We start from the raw sequence: 16,697 nt of genomic DNA on the forward strand, positions 1-16,697 counted from the left end.
TCTCTCTCTCTCTCTCTCTCTCTCTCTCTCTCTCTCGTTCCTAATTGGTTTATTTCATAATCCCTTGCTCCCAAGCCTAAAAACAAAACTCAGATTTTTAAAACCCCAGACAGGAGCTCTTGGCTGCTTTTACTAAGATCTCTCCATCATTCCCTGGGGTTTCTCCATTGATTGCTTCCTACTACTATTCTCTGCTTTCTGCTGAAGATTGATTATGTGACTAAGAGTTGGTTGCAAAAACACGTCCCCATGTATCACATTTTCCCAAAGCTCTGCCCTTTTCCCAGTTCAAACTTCATGTTTTTATTTTTTCCCTACAATATAACTCATCTCCCTGCTGTAAAGTCATAAAACCTCAGGGTTGGAGACTTCGCCCACCATCTGATCATTCCCTGAACTGACCAAAACCGGAAGGTCTCAAGCATGCTTTTACGAAGATTGCCTTCCCCAGTGATCAGACCCAAGGACTCAGTGTGGAAAGGAAAAGAGGATTTATTCTAGTTGAGGGCAGCCTCCTGCAGCAGTCAGCAAAGCAGTTTATCACCAACCAAGAGAATGCTAGGGTTTTATCTGCCTGTGTAGATAAAGTAGTCCCCAGGAAAGAAGAAGAAATAATATGAACCCCTGGGCATTCTTTCTTCTTTTAGAATAGGATGAAAGAAGTTCAGGACGGTTGGGTCTTGCCTGATATAACTGGTAATTAATGAGCAGTGATCAGTGCTGTTTACCCTATTAGGCGAGAGAGAGAAAATGTGTAGGGGGATAAAAGGAGGCAAATATTGTTCCTGACAAAGGTGGCCAATCAGGTTTCCAAGAGGCAAAGCTCTCTGGGCATTCAGGGAGAATTTCTAAAGCTTTCCCTAAGTTGCTAAACAATCATCTCCCCACAACAAATAATTTTCACCAACCAAGATTACAGTAGGGTCTTACATCAAGACTTGAAATGATAAATGAGCATCAGGACGAGTCACCCTGGTATAAGCTATAACCATGATGGCAGCCATTCGTTAGAAAGCTCCAAAATAGAAGCCCTCCTTAATGGGGTTTTACACTCAGAGTCGTGCCCAGCCTTGCCATGGCAAAAGCTCAATTCATTTGCTTGGAGGTGCCAGTAAGAAATTCTCCCTGAAGGGTGGTGCTGTCTTGAATTTCTTGGCTGTGTGACCTTGAGCCTGGGCATTTCCCTTCTTCATAGCGGATATTAAAAAGAAACAAGAAAATATATTTCCTCTTTTCATATCGGGATCTCAAAAACAATTTATTTTACCACCTATTTTTATTTTTTAATAAAACACACTGACATAATGCCAAAATTAAGAAGCTATTTGGGGAAAACCTATCACTCTACTAAATTGCTCTACCAAAGCTACCTCATCAATTTATCCTCCCCTTTTATTTTTGCAAAGTTGAAGTCATAGTGTATGTGTAATCCCTTTGTCTGCTCTTTTCACCGATCATTATGGCAGGCATTTCCCCCTGCTTCAAGTTTCATAATCATAATTTTTAACAAAAGCATAGGTCATCATCATATTGTTGGCCCTACTTTAGTAAACCATTTCCCTATTATCCATCCAGGTTGAAAGAGTCCCTATCAGTACAAGACCAAAGAGGCTTCCATTGGCTATTAAGATCAGAATTGGGAACTTTATTTGGATAGCATTTGCTATCAAAGCTCTACATGACTCCCCCAAATGCAAGAGTGAGCCTGACTCAGTTGGAATAAAATCTCATTGCAGAGGACACAGAGGCTTATGGAAAATTCCAGAAGCTGGAGCTCCATCATAGAACTGGGATAGGGTGAGACGAGTGAGGTGCTTTTGCGTCTGGTGCAAAATCAAACAAAACCCTCTACATGCCAAATTTCACCCATAATTAGTTATGTTTAATATTGCTTGTCTTCCACCTTTTAGTTGCTAACATTTAAACCTTTAACATGAACAAAACTTTTTTCTTTTAAAATAACACATTTAAAAACAAATAAATAAAATAACACATTTTTGTTATTCTTTTTTCATTGAAAAGGGAATAAATGCATGTGGGTTTTTTTTTTAATCCAATCACAGAGTAGATAATTTCAGATCTCTAGACCTTTATCTTTCATTAAGAAGCAAACATTGCTAATCGTTTCTTCCATGGCCTTCCAGAATTTTTCTTTGCATATACATGTGCATGTTCCTTTTTATTGTTTGCAAAAATGAGGACACACACTACATTGAACTTGCTATTTTAGTTGACCTCACATCTCAGATTGATCCATCTTGACATATATAATCTACATCATTATTTTTTAAAGAGCTGAATAGTTTTCCACTACACAAAAGTGCTATAATTTATTTAACCATGTCCCTATGGAGACACATTTTCACAGTTTCTAGGTTTTTGTTTTTGCTTTGTATTATAATGTTGTAACCATAACCTTTTTTGATAGATTTAGGGCAATCAGAAAATTTAGATTTCCTGGGAAACCTTAATTTAATATAATTAATTATTTTCAATAAAATAATTTGTAGGGCCGGCCAAGTAACATGTTAGTTAAGAGTTGGCTTGGGATGCCAGCTCTGAGCAGCAGGGCCCTGGTTCAGATCCCACATGAGGGCCAGTGATGCTGCGCCCTCTACAGCTAAGATGGTGAACAACAGCTCAACCTGGAGCTGGGCTTCCCTGAGTTGCCGGCGACGGCGTAGGCTGCAGCCCCTGCCGCAGTGGGCTGCCATAAGCTACTGTGAGTGGCTAGCAGCCAGCACAAGCGGCCGGCAGCTGGCGTGAGCTGCCATGAGCCACCGTGAGCGGCCATCCAATGGCCTGTGAGCGACTGCCTCACCAGGAAGAGTGCAATGATAATACCAACATGGGCCAGTGAAGCAACAGCCTCCACAACTAGACTGATGAACAAAAGGACAGCAACTTATCTGTTCCCCTTCCGCAATTCCCCAACGCTGTTCCCCTCCACAAAGTCCCCAATTAAATCTTTAAAAAATAATAATAATAATTTGTATAGCTTTCAGAAAGGCATTTGATATAACTTAACATTTCATTTCTGATTTTTTAGATTTTCAGTAAAGAAAAACAGTTGTTTAATTTTCATACTTAATGAGGGAATAATAGTTGTTTTCCTATTAGAGCCAGGAAAAAGACAAAGATGCCCACTCTCTCTGCTATTGTTTAGTATTGCTCTGGAATTACCAACCAAAAGAAAGAAATAGAGGTATTAAAATTGGAAATAAGGAGGCAAAGTTATCTTTAGCTGCAATTATGAATTATATAACTGGGAAAACACACAAACAGAAAATCAACAGAGAAGCCATTAGAAATAATAAAAGCTTCAGCAAGATGACTCTCATATATTCCTGGTGATTGGTAAACTGTCACAACTCCCAGGGGATGGGGGCAATTTGGACCATCTATCTAAACTAAGTCTGCACATGCCCACTGAGCCTGTTAATTTTATTTCCAGAAATGTATCCTTCAAATACACTATCCGTGGGCTCAGAGACTCACGGTCCAGGTATGTGGCTACGTTCATTAGAGCACTGTCTAAAATAGCAAAAAGCCTGGAAACAACTTGTTTTTTAAAAGGCTGCTCATACATGTATGATGAAATGGCGTAAGATATATTTGTAAGCACAAAATATTTTTCAAAGAACAGTCAAGAAATTGGTTTCAGTGAGTGTCTCTTTGGAACAAAACCTGGGAAGGGTGAGAAGGAGCTTTGTGTTTCATCACGTGCCTTTCGCACAGCTAGAATTTGCCATGTGTCCCAAAATGCATAACTTTAAATGTCAGGCTTTTCTTTTCTTTTTTTCTTTTTCGTTTTCTTTTTAAAAAGATTTTATTGGGGAATTGGGGAAGGGAACAGTGCTGGGGAATTGGGGAAGGGGAACATTCTGTTTTTCCAGGACCCATCAGCTCCAAGTCAAGTTATTGTCCTTCAATCTAGTTTCAGCGGTGGGTGGGTAGGAGTGGGGAGCAGCCCACTATCTCATGTGGGAGTCGAACCGGCATTCTTGTTGTTAAGCGCACGCATTCTCACCACCTGAGCCATCCGGCCACCCCCAGGCTTTTCTAGTCAATCGATTTATTTTCATGAAATCTTTGATCAAATCCAGAGACTGATTTTTAGTTCAAATAGATGGATGACCTTTGTTCAGTAAACAAAAGGCTTTTCATTGACATGAGGGGGACGGACACAACACCTTAGTTTTTGGGGTGTTTTTAGTGTCATTGTTATGGTTATACTTGCTGTGTTTTAGCCTCGATAGCTTTGAAATGGAATGACTGTGTCTCTACTCATCAAGTAAGTTTATAGGTCAGTACTCTTCAAGTCCTGTGGCCACGTACCAATTCATATCACCGAACATGGTGAATTCTGCTGGCACATAACCTAGGACAACTCAGTTGTACTGAGGGTCTTCAGGGACCCAGTCCAATGGAGTGACACTGACCTCAACAGCTTGGTCCAGCCGGGGCCAGCAGGAGAGAGAGGGAACCTCATCAGGTAGCTGTTCTGCTCGCTCTGGCTGGATCCTCTCTTCACGGTGACTATATCCATGACAACACAGTCCCATTCCCACCCTCCTTCACCTCGTGTGTCCTCCTCCTCTAAAGTTCATTTCTAATGTATGGAGGGATGTTTGGGTAATTCCAGTAGGTGGGAGGATGTAAAGAAATAAGGTGTTGGGGCAGCCGGGTGGCCCAGTTGGTTAGAGCGCGAGCTCTGAGCAACAGGGTTGCCGGTTCGATTCCTACATGGGCCAGTGAGCTGCATCCTCCACAACTAGATTGAACACAGCACCTTGGGCTGAGCTTCCGGTGGGCGGCCAGATGGCTCAATTGGTTAGAGTGCGTGCTCTTAACAATCAAGGTTGCCGGGTCAACTCCCACATGGGATAGTGGGCTGCGCCCCCCACAACTAGATTGAAAACGGCGATTGGACTTGGAGCTGAGCTGCATGCACCCTCTACAACTAAGATTGAAGGGCAACAACTTGACTTGAAGCTGATGGGTCCTGGGAAAAAAACCACTATTCCCCAATAAAGTTACAAGAAAGAAAGAAAAGAAAGAAAGAAAGAAAGAAAGAAAGAAAGAAAGAAAGAAAGAAAGAAAGAAAGAAAGAAAGGAGGTGTTAGTAACATCTTATTTGTGGTATTAGCAACAGAAAATTCTACATTTAATGATAAAACAATTTTCCTTAAAATTACCCAAGACTAAACTATATCGATCCGCTTCCAAACTGCAGTCCACCAATAATCATTGGGGAGCATCTTTAAGTGAAACCATTCCCAGGCTGTACCCCTAGAGATTCTGCTTCATTGGGGTGGGACCTGGGAATCTATATTTTCAAGACACTCCCCAGATAATTCTGACGGGCAGCCAGGCTTGGCAAACACAGGTGTAAATTATTCAGTCACACCCAAATTATTGTGACCATACAACAGTCTAATAAATTTGGATGTGACCCTTTGGGGCGAAAAAGTCCCAGGAAAAATTGCTATCATCAAAGAATTAAATTAATCCTCAAGAGTGAGTAAATTAATCCCAGTCAACACATTATAGTCACTGCATTAAGTAAAATTTTGTTTGCCTAATTAATAATGAAACAAGAGAGAGAGGGCATTTTAAAGCCTATAGGAGATATTATAATTCAAACACTAGCCTAGGTCTGATAAATATTTTATAGACAATCAATTTTATTTCATTCTACTTGAGAAATGAGTAAGGGCCTACATTCCTATTTAGCAACATCAGGGTTTTTTAATTGAATTGGAAGGATACGGGGTTAGTTAAACTAATGTGAATTTCTCTTTCAAGGTATTAGAACCTCATGACCAAAAAACACCAGGTCCTTGTCTCTCCTCAAGGGAGACCCCTTCACGTGGTATTTCAGCTATGCCTCTGAAGTCGGCTCCCTGGGAGCCTTCTCATATGGAGTAAAGTCTTGTGAAACGTCCCTGTTTTCCAGAAAAGGCCAAGCCTGTCCATCTCTGGTGCTGGCAGGACCCAGCCCTCGTCCTCCTTAATGTGCTCCTGCAGGGAACCTTGCAAAACCCTCAGGTTCTGGACCAGCTGGGTGGCGCAGTTGATTAAGAGTGCGAGCTCTGAGCAACAGGGTCGCCAGTTTGATTCCCACATGGGCCAGTGAGCTGCACCTGAGCTGAGCTGCCACTGAGCTGCCAACAGGTGGTAGGATGGCTCAGCTGGTGAGAGAGTGTGTCCTTAACAACAAGGTTGCCGGTTCGACTCCCGCATGGGATAGTGGGCAGCCCTCCCCTCCCAAACTAGATTGAAAGCAGGGACTGGACTTGGAGCTGAGCTTGCGCCCTTCACAACTAAGATTGAAGAACAACAACTTGGCTTAGAGCTGATTGGTCCTGGCAAAACACAATGTTTCCCTTCCCCAATTCCCCAATAAAATCTTAAAAACAAACAAACAAACAAACAACCTCAGGTTCTTTTCACCCATCAACTTACACGACCACCAGAAGCTATCTGCAGACAGTAGGTGAGTTTATGAGAATACACGCACGGAGGGTGAAAGTTTCTCATGGGTTTCTTTTCCTACCCTAAACTGAGTGTGATGTCTTGTCAAGGATAAAATCGGGCCAGCCTAGAAAGCCTTCAGAGTTTGACAAACTAATGGCGAGATTCTCTCATTACATTAAACACAGAATCTAGACTGAAAATTCGGGGTTTTCAGGTCTCAGAAAGCTGCAGGGCAGGGCAGTCCAACTTCGTGTGGAAATGTATGAAAGAAGCTGGAGGTGCCCTGAGGAACTGGGTGTCAGAGGTAAAGCCGAGATTTTTCTTCTAAAAGAAACAGGAACTTTAAAAGAACAGATCACCAGGGCTGGCTGAGTGGCTCAGTTGGTTAAGAGCTCGCTCAAGAGTCTGAGCTCAGAGCAACAGCGGTTCAAGTCCAGCCCGAGCTGAGCAGCCGCTGAGCTGCCAACAGGTAGCAGGATGGCTCAGCTAAAACAACAACAACAACAACAAAAAAAGAACAGATCACCTATTTCCCTGACTCACTTCACTTCTTTCAGTGAGTCTTTTGTTTGGTGTCAAGATGTAGTGAGACCCTCCCCTGGATTTAACTGCGATGCCACAACAACCGGCCTCTAGAGGTCGCACTGCATGAAGACCTTGGGCTGCCCCGGAGGAAAAAGGGAAGAGGTTGGGGGGCAAAGATCAAGTCCCTAGATCCCAAGGTTAAGTCCCTGAAAGCTGCTCTTCTGGCGAGATCGTCCCCAGAAGACAGAAAACTAAAGTACAGGAAGTTTGAAATCTGTGTGATTTCTTTCAACACAAAAGAGGAAGGTAAAGACAACTGCACAGGGGGCGTCCCACCAATGCCCCAAGCCCAGCCTCTGGGGGGCTGTGCTCACTTTCAGTGCAGACTCTGAAACTGACCGCACTGTCGCTTGAAGTCAGTGTCCTTCTGTTTTGGAATGGGAAGAGAAGGACCACTAGGCAAACTGTTAAGGTACCAGGATGCGGGGCCTCTGTCTCAGGGCGGAGGCACAGCGGGGCAGTGGCACAGACAGCCAGGAACAGCCTCGGGACCCATCAGCCAGGAAAGCGCTGGGACTGCGGCTCACAGCCCCGCCATCAGCGTATTTGCACATAAGGTAAGAGAAGAAACCAGCCATCAGTGGGAACTGCTGAGTAGCATCCCAGGGCCAGTACTTTTATTATTATAATCTTGGCCCTCAGTTTTCCCTCCTTTGCTCTGTGTGTGTGTGTGTGTGTGTGTGTGTGTGTGTGTGTGTGTGTTGAGGAGAAAGGGTTAGATATAGGTCAAAGTTCTCATATTTTTATATATTTAAAATACATAAGAATACATGAATGCATTGGATATATACAGTACATGATTCTTTGAGAATTATATGAGAATTCATATGTCATGATTATATAAAAATTATATGAAAAGTCAGATCCTTGGCTCTCTACTAAGCAAGAAAAATTACTTCAAGTTGGTCACATACACAGGTTTTTCCTGCGGTTCCTGGAAGCAAAATATTTACCCAGACCTCCAAGACACAACCATGTAATAAGTAAAGATTCATATAAGGCAGAACATACCCAGACCCTAAACAATGCAGAAGTGCATGAAAATCACAGAAAGAAAACGTCAGGGGGCTGGTTACTGCTGTAGTGAAAGGTTTCATGGAGAAGGTGGGACTTTAGTTGAGCTCTGAAAATAATAAGGTTAAATGTATATGGGATGGAGATGATAGGGGTTTATCTGAAAAGTGAAAGGCCAGAGGGAAGACTGAGAGGGCTGTGTGCAGGACAACAAGGGAGATGTCTGCCTGTGGCTCTCCACAGATCATGACAGTGCGTAGGAACGTCCCCCAAATTACCTGCTCAGTCTACTTAATCATTGAACTTAATCGCACTCACTTAATCTTAATCCTCCAAACTGCCAGCCCCTTACCACTGAACTTAATCCCCCAAATTGCCAGCTCCTGTATTAGACGCATGCATATATGACCCTGTTGCGTCCTCCCAAAAGCCCCACTGGCCAAGTCCAGTTTTACAAAGGAGAAGAGAAGGGCTCGAAAGGGTTCAGCAGGTTATTATTCAAGGTTACATGTTCATAAGTGGCAGAGCTAGGACTCCACGTGAAGTCTGTGGCTTCCAGAGCCTGTACTATTAACTTCTACACTATTGTATGAATCCGTGGTCAATGGCCCACAGTCAGCTCTGAGCTGTATAAAGCTCCTAGATGTGTGTTCTTGTTCTGCACAATGTTCAGGAAAGCAGAGTGACTAGACAGACAGGCTTGGTTTCCAACCAGCTGAATTCATATTCTCCTGCCCTCCCTTCACATGTTCATACAAGCTGCCCAGGCAACTGTGCTGGGAACCCTCAGCTAACCGTGAGGCAGGGGGAGGGAGAATGGAAAATAAAGAGCCCTTCCTTGAGACTCTTCTAAAAGAAGAATTTGCAAAAAAGACAAAAGAAAGAGTTAAAGATGCTAAGTCTGCAAGGGTTTTCAAAGGATGTCCTTCAGCGTCAGGAGCCTCTCAGGAGCTTGTTAGAAATACAGAACCCTGGGCTCAGGGGATACCTACTGAGCCTGGGAGATGGCCAGGGAGACTAAATTTTAACAGGCTCACAATGGGATTCTGATATACACTAAAATTTGAGAATTATGGAAAGGTACTTGTTCCAGAAAAACCCCAAACAATCATCTGTTTTTCCCTTCTTGCAAATATAACTCTTTGCCACATCAGCTCTAAATGGAGAACAGTATTCACCATCAGCTTGTAAAAACACTTTGCTTATGTCTTGGGAAAACCTTTCATTAGTTAACTTTCTTTTCTCTGAACACTTCTTTTTATTATCGAACTTTGGAGTGCCAAACTGAAGTCAGTCCTAAACTCCTTCGGGACCAACACCAACATCAAAAGGACTTCATTGTAACCCAGCTAATCTGAGCCATTTCACCATCCATTTTCAGTCTCTTTTTACCAAGGAACTGGTCCGTGTCATTGACAATAATTTTTCACACTGACCAAAGATCAGGGTTCACCGAGCCACAAGACGTGTTTGGGGTGCCACAGGTGGTCACTCAACCCCTTTCTCCTGCCTATCCCCTGAGAAAGGTGGGCAAGAGAAACCCCACCAAAGCCTCTGGGAAGTGAAGGGGTGCCCATGCCCTTGCCCCTGACCTTAGGAAAAACTTTCACATCTCATGCCTTTTCCTTTGAAGTCCAATATGCCTGGAATGACCTTTCCTGCCTGCCACACCCATAAACTCCTATTCATCCTTCAAAGCCCCAGCTCAGACATAGCAATAATAAAAATAATCATCATAAAGCAGGTTTCCCTCTTCTATTCTGTCCTAGCTTGCCATAATTTCCCTTTATAGCATTCATCCAGGTCTGTAATGATATATTTGTGTGATTATTTTATGAGCATCTATCTATCCCACTTGACTGAAAGCTGCACCATCTGCTTTGCTCACACTGTATTTGTAGCTAATTGTCATGTCTGGCACATCGTAAGTACTCATTGTTAAGTGAATAAATTAATAGGTTTACATTTATTGAGTATTTCCAATGTGTCAGGCCCTGGGCTAAGCGCTCCTGACATGTGGTCTGTTTCGATCTTCCCAACAACCTTCTGAGGTAGGTCTTATTATTATTTCTGTTGAATAGATAAAGAAATTGAGGCTTAATGAGGTCTCAAGAATTTTTCAGGGTCACACAGCTACTAAGTGGAGGCACTGGGGTTCCAATATGAGTTTGTCAACCTCTAGATCTCAGCTCTCAACCACAATACCATATACTTCCCATCTGAAACAGTCAGCAGCCCTAACTCTCACCTTCTCAGACACCCTCCTACTAGGATCCACTGTTTCCTTCATCACTGTTTCCCACACCACTTCAGCTAATCCTCCATTACCACACTTATCACATCGCATCATCAGGATTTAAATATGTGTCTGTGAGCTCCGCGAGCACATGGACCACACTGTAGTCAACCCGCAGGGGCCACTCCTAACTACCTAGTCCATACTCAGGTACAATTACAGTACTGGACAGTAAGTGCCCAATTAACCCAGCATCGGTCTCTCTCAATACCTCATTGTCACCTCGTGGTAAACAAAAGAGATGCTGTGAACGTGGGTGGACTAATTAACCAAGTGAACAAATAGGGAAGTCAGAGGCAGACCAACCATGTATGGGAACTTGACATGTGAGATAGGTGGCGCTGGGAAAAGGATGGAGCCACCACACTCGGTTATCCAGGTAAAAAGGAATGAAATTAGACCCTTATCATACACCATACACAAAAGTTAATTCTTAATGGACTAAAGCCTTCCATGGAAAAAACAAAACTTTTAAACATATAAAATGATGAGTAATTGCAATGATAAGAAGAGAAATAAAAATTAAGATAATTTTAAAACCATTAAATTGGCAAAAATTAAGAAATCTAATTATACTCAGTGTTGGCAAAGATGGGAATCACTAGGAATTCTTAAGATACTGCTGGTAGGTATGTACATATTAGCAAACCATTTTGGAAAAAAGTTTGGCAATATCTAATAAATTATGTTATCATTATACTATCACATGTTATACACAGTAAAAATAAAGGAATGAACAGGGACAGCTGCTGTGGAAAACAGTAAAACAATTCCTCAAAACATGAAATTGCCATATGATCCAGCAATTCCACTTCTGGGTATTCACCCAAAGAAGTAAAGGCAGGGACTGGAACAAATATTTGTACACCCAGGTTCACAGCATCATGGTTCAGAAGAGCCAAAGATGGAAGCAATCCAAGTATCCATCTGTAGATGAATAGATAAACAAATGTGACGTGTGTACACACACGCTGAATGTTATTCAGCTTTAAAAAGAAAATTCTGCTACATACTACGACATGAATAAACTTTGAAGACATTATGCTTCAAAGTTTAAGGTAAAATAAGCCAGTCATAAAAGAACAAATATTATATGATTCCACTTATATGAGGTACCTCAAATAGACAAAATCACGGAGACAGAAAGTAGAATGGTGGTTGCCAGGGGCAAGGGGCAGTGGGGAGTTAGTTTAATGGATACAGAGTTTCAGTTTGGGACGATAAAAAAGTTCTGGAGTTGGATGGTGGTAACTATTGCACAACATGTAAATATACGTAATGCCACAAAACTATACACTTAAAAATGGATAAAATGGTAATTTTATGTTATGTATATTTTACCACACTTAAAAAAAAATGAGCAATGTATTTACTCATTCTCCTGTCAATGAGCACTTGGCATATTTTCAGTTTTGTGTGTTGATTTGTTTGTTTTTGTTGCTATTTCAGACAATACTGCGATGAACGTTCTTTTACGTCTCCAGGTACATGTGTGCAAGAGACTCTGTACAGTACATACCGAAAAGTGGAATTGCTGGATCAACTTTACTATGCCAAGTTGTTTTCCAAAGTGGTTATAATATTTTATATAATTTACATCATAAAAATAATAATTTATAAAAGATGTTCAGGAAATGTTAAATTACAGCCAAAAGGAGGTAGGTGAATTTCTCAATTTACCCAACCATCTTGAAGTATACCATCCAGAAAAGGGGGCTCCAACCAGACTATAGCTGCCATATTTCATTCCTTTGCTGGGCATCCCTTTTAAGATCATTGGCTAATTGATGCCAGCTGGTGGCAGACCTCCAGGATGCCGAAAGTTCTGGAAACTCTGAAAGAGAGTGAAGGCTGGATGAGATGGGGTGCTGGTCTGGAAATGTACTCATGGGCTTTTGGAGAATCTAGTTCAGAATCACAGCTACTGCTCTTTGCTTGGCTAAAGCACTGTTCTTTCTGGAAAATTCATCCTCTTTGATTAAGTGAGCAATCTCAGAAATCTGATCCACAGAACCAGCCTGTAAAAAGAAAAGCCGAATTAGGGGACACATGTGACCTAACTTCAGCTATTAGAAAATGTATAGAAGTGGATTCACTCTGGGAAGTTCCAGAGAGCAGATCCAGGGATTGGAGGCCATAGGGGGATGGTGTAAGCTTAGATCTGGGCACCCGATGGGACAGTCTGCCTGTGAGGTCCTGGCCATGTTCAACCACCTAGATTGTCAAAGATTCCAGGACTGGATCTGGGGGACACTACAGAAGGTGACAGTTAAGGTCCTCTGATGCGACCTGCGCACCAACCTAGCATTCCCAACTCATCAGCCAGGAGCCCACCGAAAGGGTACCTGAGAGGACTAGGTGGGAGACTGGAAAAGAAAGAGGCTAGAGACGAAGGCTGGGGGCAGGAGGTCCACCCAATGCTGATAGCAGAGAGTGGCCCCGTTTATTGTTTATACACAGCTTTTATAGCAAAAGTAACTGTCCTTAGGTAGGGGGGTTTGGGGAACTTGAGTGAGTAGTCCCCTCCTCCAGGGAACACCTCCCCTGGGGCTTTCCATACGGTGTGAGGAAGCAGTCCTCCCAGGGCTAAAGCAAAACAGCAAGCAGAAACTTTTAACAGGATGGCATTCCACTCTGTAGCTTTCAAGGCCGTTGGCTGTTTTCTCCTCAGCGGCCAACCTTCCCACGCTGCTCACCCGGGCCTGAGAGCCTGTCAGCCTGCCAGCTTTCAGGCTTAACCCTTACTGCAGACCTCCGGCTCCCTACAGTCCTCTCCCCTTCTGTGATGATGATTCAAATACATCTAAGCGATAGAGACACCCCACGGCCACTAACAGTGCTGAGAACTACCCAGTCAACATCTGAGTCAAGTTTTCTGTCTAATTAGCCTATAACCCATTCTGATCTTACCATGACCCACATTAGCCCTTTTAACTGAAGCTGTGCTCCCTGGAGAATTAAAACTGCTGCCAAGGCTTAGGTTTTACTATTCATAAAGTAAGCCATGCATTCCACTAATAAAAAGCTGTTTAAAGCAGATGCATACATTTCCCCCCACTATATTCAAACAGGTCATAGTTGGCTACCTCTCCTATAAACGAGTCTACCATCTTTTCAAGATTTTCTCCCACAAGCACTTTAAAGCGCTTCCATATTTTGGAAACAAAACTTCTTCAGTTGCCTTTTGTTGAAGCCCACAAGGTACTGAACTTAAAGATTCATATAAACAGCCACAGGGAGATCTCTTTTGATACTGTCCAACGCACAGTCATGAGGAAGGAACCACAAATAAGTGAGTTAATTACATGTCATTTTAAAACCACTGGGTGTAGACTAAAGGCTGCTGAAAGGTTTTGATCAATACTGACTCATGAAACCAAAGTCCCACTGATGCACTTTCAAAAATCTACAACTGGAAAATTTTTTTGTTGTTTTGCTTTTTTGCATAATAAAGTCTTAAAAATAAGGTTTCTAAGTAAAGACTTTATAGCAAACTAAAATAAATATAAAACATCTAGTAAATGCCCACTGAATTTTTCAGTTAAAGGGAGAAATAAGAAAAATGAAAACAAATTGTATAGAAAATAACCATTTTAGTAGGGAAAATCAAGGGATAAAATTGAATTTTTTTTAGAAATCAAGGGATAAAACAGAATTTCTTTTAGAAAAGTCACAAAAAGTCTTTTTACAAAAATCACAAGTTATATTATTCAGATTTATTTATAGTCACTTTGCCATACATGAAATCTGAACACACAAAATGAGACTCTAGAATTAAAGCTTCTGTTGTACTTTAAAGAATCACTGGGAATAGTAATAGCTAATGGATATATGCAAAGCAAAAACCTTATTTCCTTTGCAAAGGAAAAATCATACAGGTGATACAAAAATGAAAATTCATGCAAATATATTATAAACAAAAAGATATGTACAAATTCAAAAGCATTATAATGGTATTGAGAGTATATATACAAACAGGACAATAATTTAAGTTGGCTTCCATTAAAATCATCATTTGATATTGTGAAGTTATGGGACTGTCCACAAAAATTTGAGAAATAGTTCACATGGTGTGCTAAGTAGGCCTATTAATGTGGGATATTTCTTGTGCTGGGGTCATGGTCTCATGGAACTGCAGAATGGAGACACGGACCAGAGAGGTAAAGTTGCAATAAAGGAGTTTATTAGAAGTAAAAATACATTTCAAAGAAGCAGAAGCGGGCGGAGCAGTAGAGAATGGCTCAAGGGCCATTATTAGAAAAGAAAGTACAATCCAAAGAGTTTGGAGCGGGCTGAGCAGAGAGGCAAGGCTCAAAATGCTCAAAAGGCCTACAACTGGCAAATTTTTGAATGTCAGGTCCACACTAATTTATTTTGCAAGTTACGAGGAAGCCAGACACGAGTCCAAGTCTTCCCTGAAGGTAGGAGAAAGGCTTCCGAAAGTCCTCCATAGCTGATGGCAGAGCCCAAGGAATCTCCTTGCCCCTTCCTTCCCTGGCACCATTTGGGTGGTATCACTGTGAAATTTTCTGCTTTCTGCCTGCCCTGGCATCATGTCAAATCTTGGTTCAACATTTCAGTGTGTGCTGAGTCAGAACAGGTGCAGGAATTAGGTAACCACTTTGTACCCACATTTGAATATTTCAGCTCCTGAGCAAGTTGGCTCAGGTGTGCTTCCTCCTTTCCTCTGCCACTGATCTCCCCAGCCCAGGATCGGTTGGCTGCCCGGCATGACTGGAGCCGGGTACTTCATCACTGTCATTTGATGTATTACAGACAGCATGTTTAAAGTTGTCCTTTTCATTCTCATGAGGCAACTTCTTCCTGCTATGGAATGACGTCTCCCCTCAGAACATATGGTCCGGGGCCCTGCCTAGACTTGGCCCTGAACCCATGTCTGGAGACCTTCATAAAGGGGCAGCAGCCATGTGTTTGTCTGTAGGAGCAGCTCATGCTTTCTAAGTGGGCACCACCAAATATGGACCAACTTTTTAAGGTTAATGGTGATTGTGACTTAGGGGCTGACTCAGGATGATGACACTGAGGCTGCCGCAGATTAGGGAATATCAAACAGCCTATCGGAAATTATCAAGGCTTACGAGACACCGTGAGCTTTGCTTTTAACACATCAAGCTGCTCTGGGACCTCATAAGAGGACCGTCTGAGCCAAGAGCTGGGATCCACTGAACTGGTCCGAGGTGGTGCTGAGAGATGACAGAGGGACATAATCAGAGGTGAGAGGCAGAAAGAGCCACAGGCCCAATACCCAGGATGCTTTCATACACAGCACAGGACCTGGGACATGACCTAGAGGAGATATGACAAAGGGGACAGAGAAGAGACAGAAGGGCACTGGCAGAGTTAGAGACCAAGGTGGTTGCATTGACGTTCTTTAAAAAAACTTTTTAAAAACGAAAACCAAAAGTATATTTCTGGAGTCCAAAATGGAAAGAACTAGATTCTTCAAAAACAAAAATGGGAGTGGGTAGGCTAAGGAGGCAAAGTGCTGTCAAAAGCTATCTTGGTCTGGTATTAGCCAATTATATAATGAGATGAAACAGATCCCCAAATCACCATGGGGGTGGGGCACAGAGGGTGGGACTGGAGCACTGCGCTGGGCAGGCTGGTGAGGGGCTGGTACTGAAGGGCAGGTTTCCTCCCCAGCAAAACTGGGACAGAGAACATGCAGAGCACCTGGTGCAGACAGGCGAGGCAGGCGGCTGGCACGAAGGGCTCCGAACACTGTGACACGTGGACACTCAGGTCTACTTGCCTAGCAATTTCCGGGCTTTCCCCTACCCACCTTCACCAAGCTATTATCAAGAGAAAGGGAAGATGTGTTTAACCTAGGGAAGGCTTTCCTGTTCTCTAGAATGAGCCAAATCTGTTCTCTAGCAGAAAATAAAAAGGAAAAACAAGCTGAGTCATCAGGGGGAAAAAGTTATATCCTGGTACTAAGTCAGGGAGGTCCACCGAGGTTGATGATGACAAAACAAACCCATGTTACACGACACGAGAGATTGCAGAAACATTGAACATCCATCATTCAAGCGTTCATAATCACCTGCAGAAGCTGCAATATGTAAGCAAGCTCGATATTTGGGTTCCGCATGAACTCAAAGACAGTCATTTGATGGCGCATATAAACATCTGCAATATGCTCATTAAACATGAGGAAAACGATCCTATTTTGAAGTGACTGATAACTGGTGATGAGAAGTGGATTGTTTACAACAATGTGGTGCACAAACGGTCTTGGTCCCAACGATGTGATGATTCGCCTCAAATGACATCAAAAGCAGATATTCATCAGAGGAAGGGT

The sequence above is a fragment of the Hipposideros armiger genome, unplaced genomic scaffold, assembly GCF_001890085.2.
Source record: "Hipposideros armiger isolate ML-2016 unplaced genomic scaffold, ASM189008v1 scaffold_47, whole genome shotgun sequence".
In the NCBI taxonomy this organism is placed as follows: domain Eukaryota; kingdom Metazoa; phylum Chordata; class Mammalia; order Chiroptera; family Hipposideridae; genus Hipposideros; species Hipposideros armiger.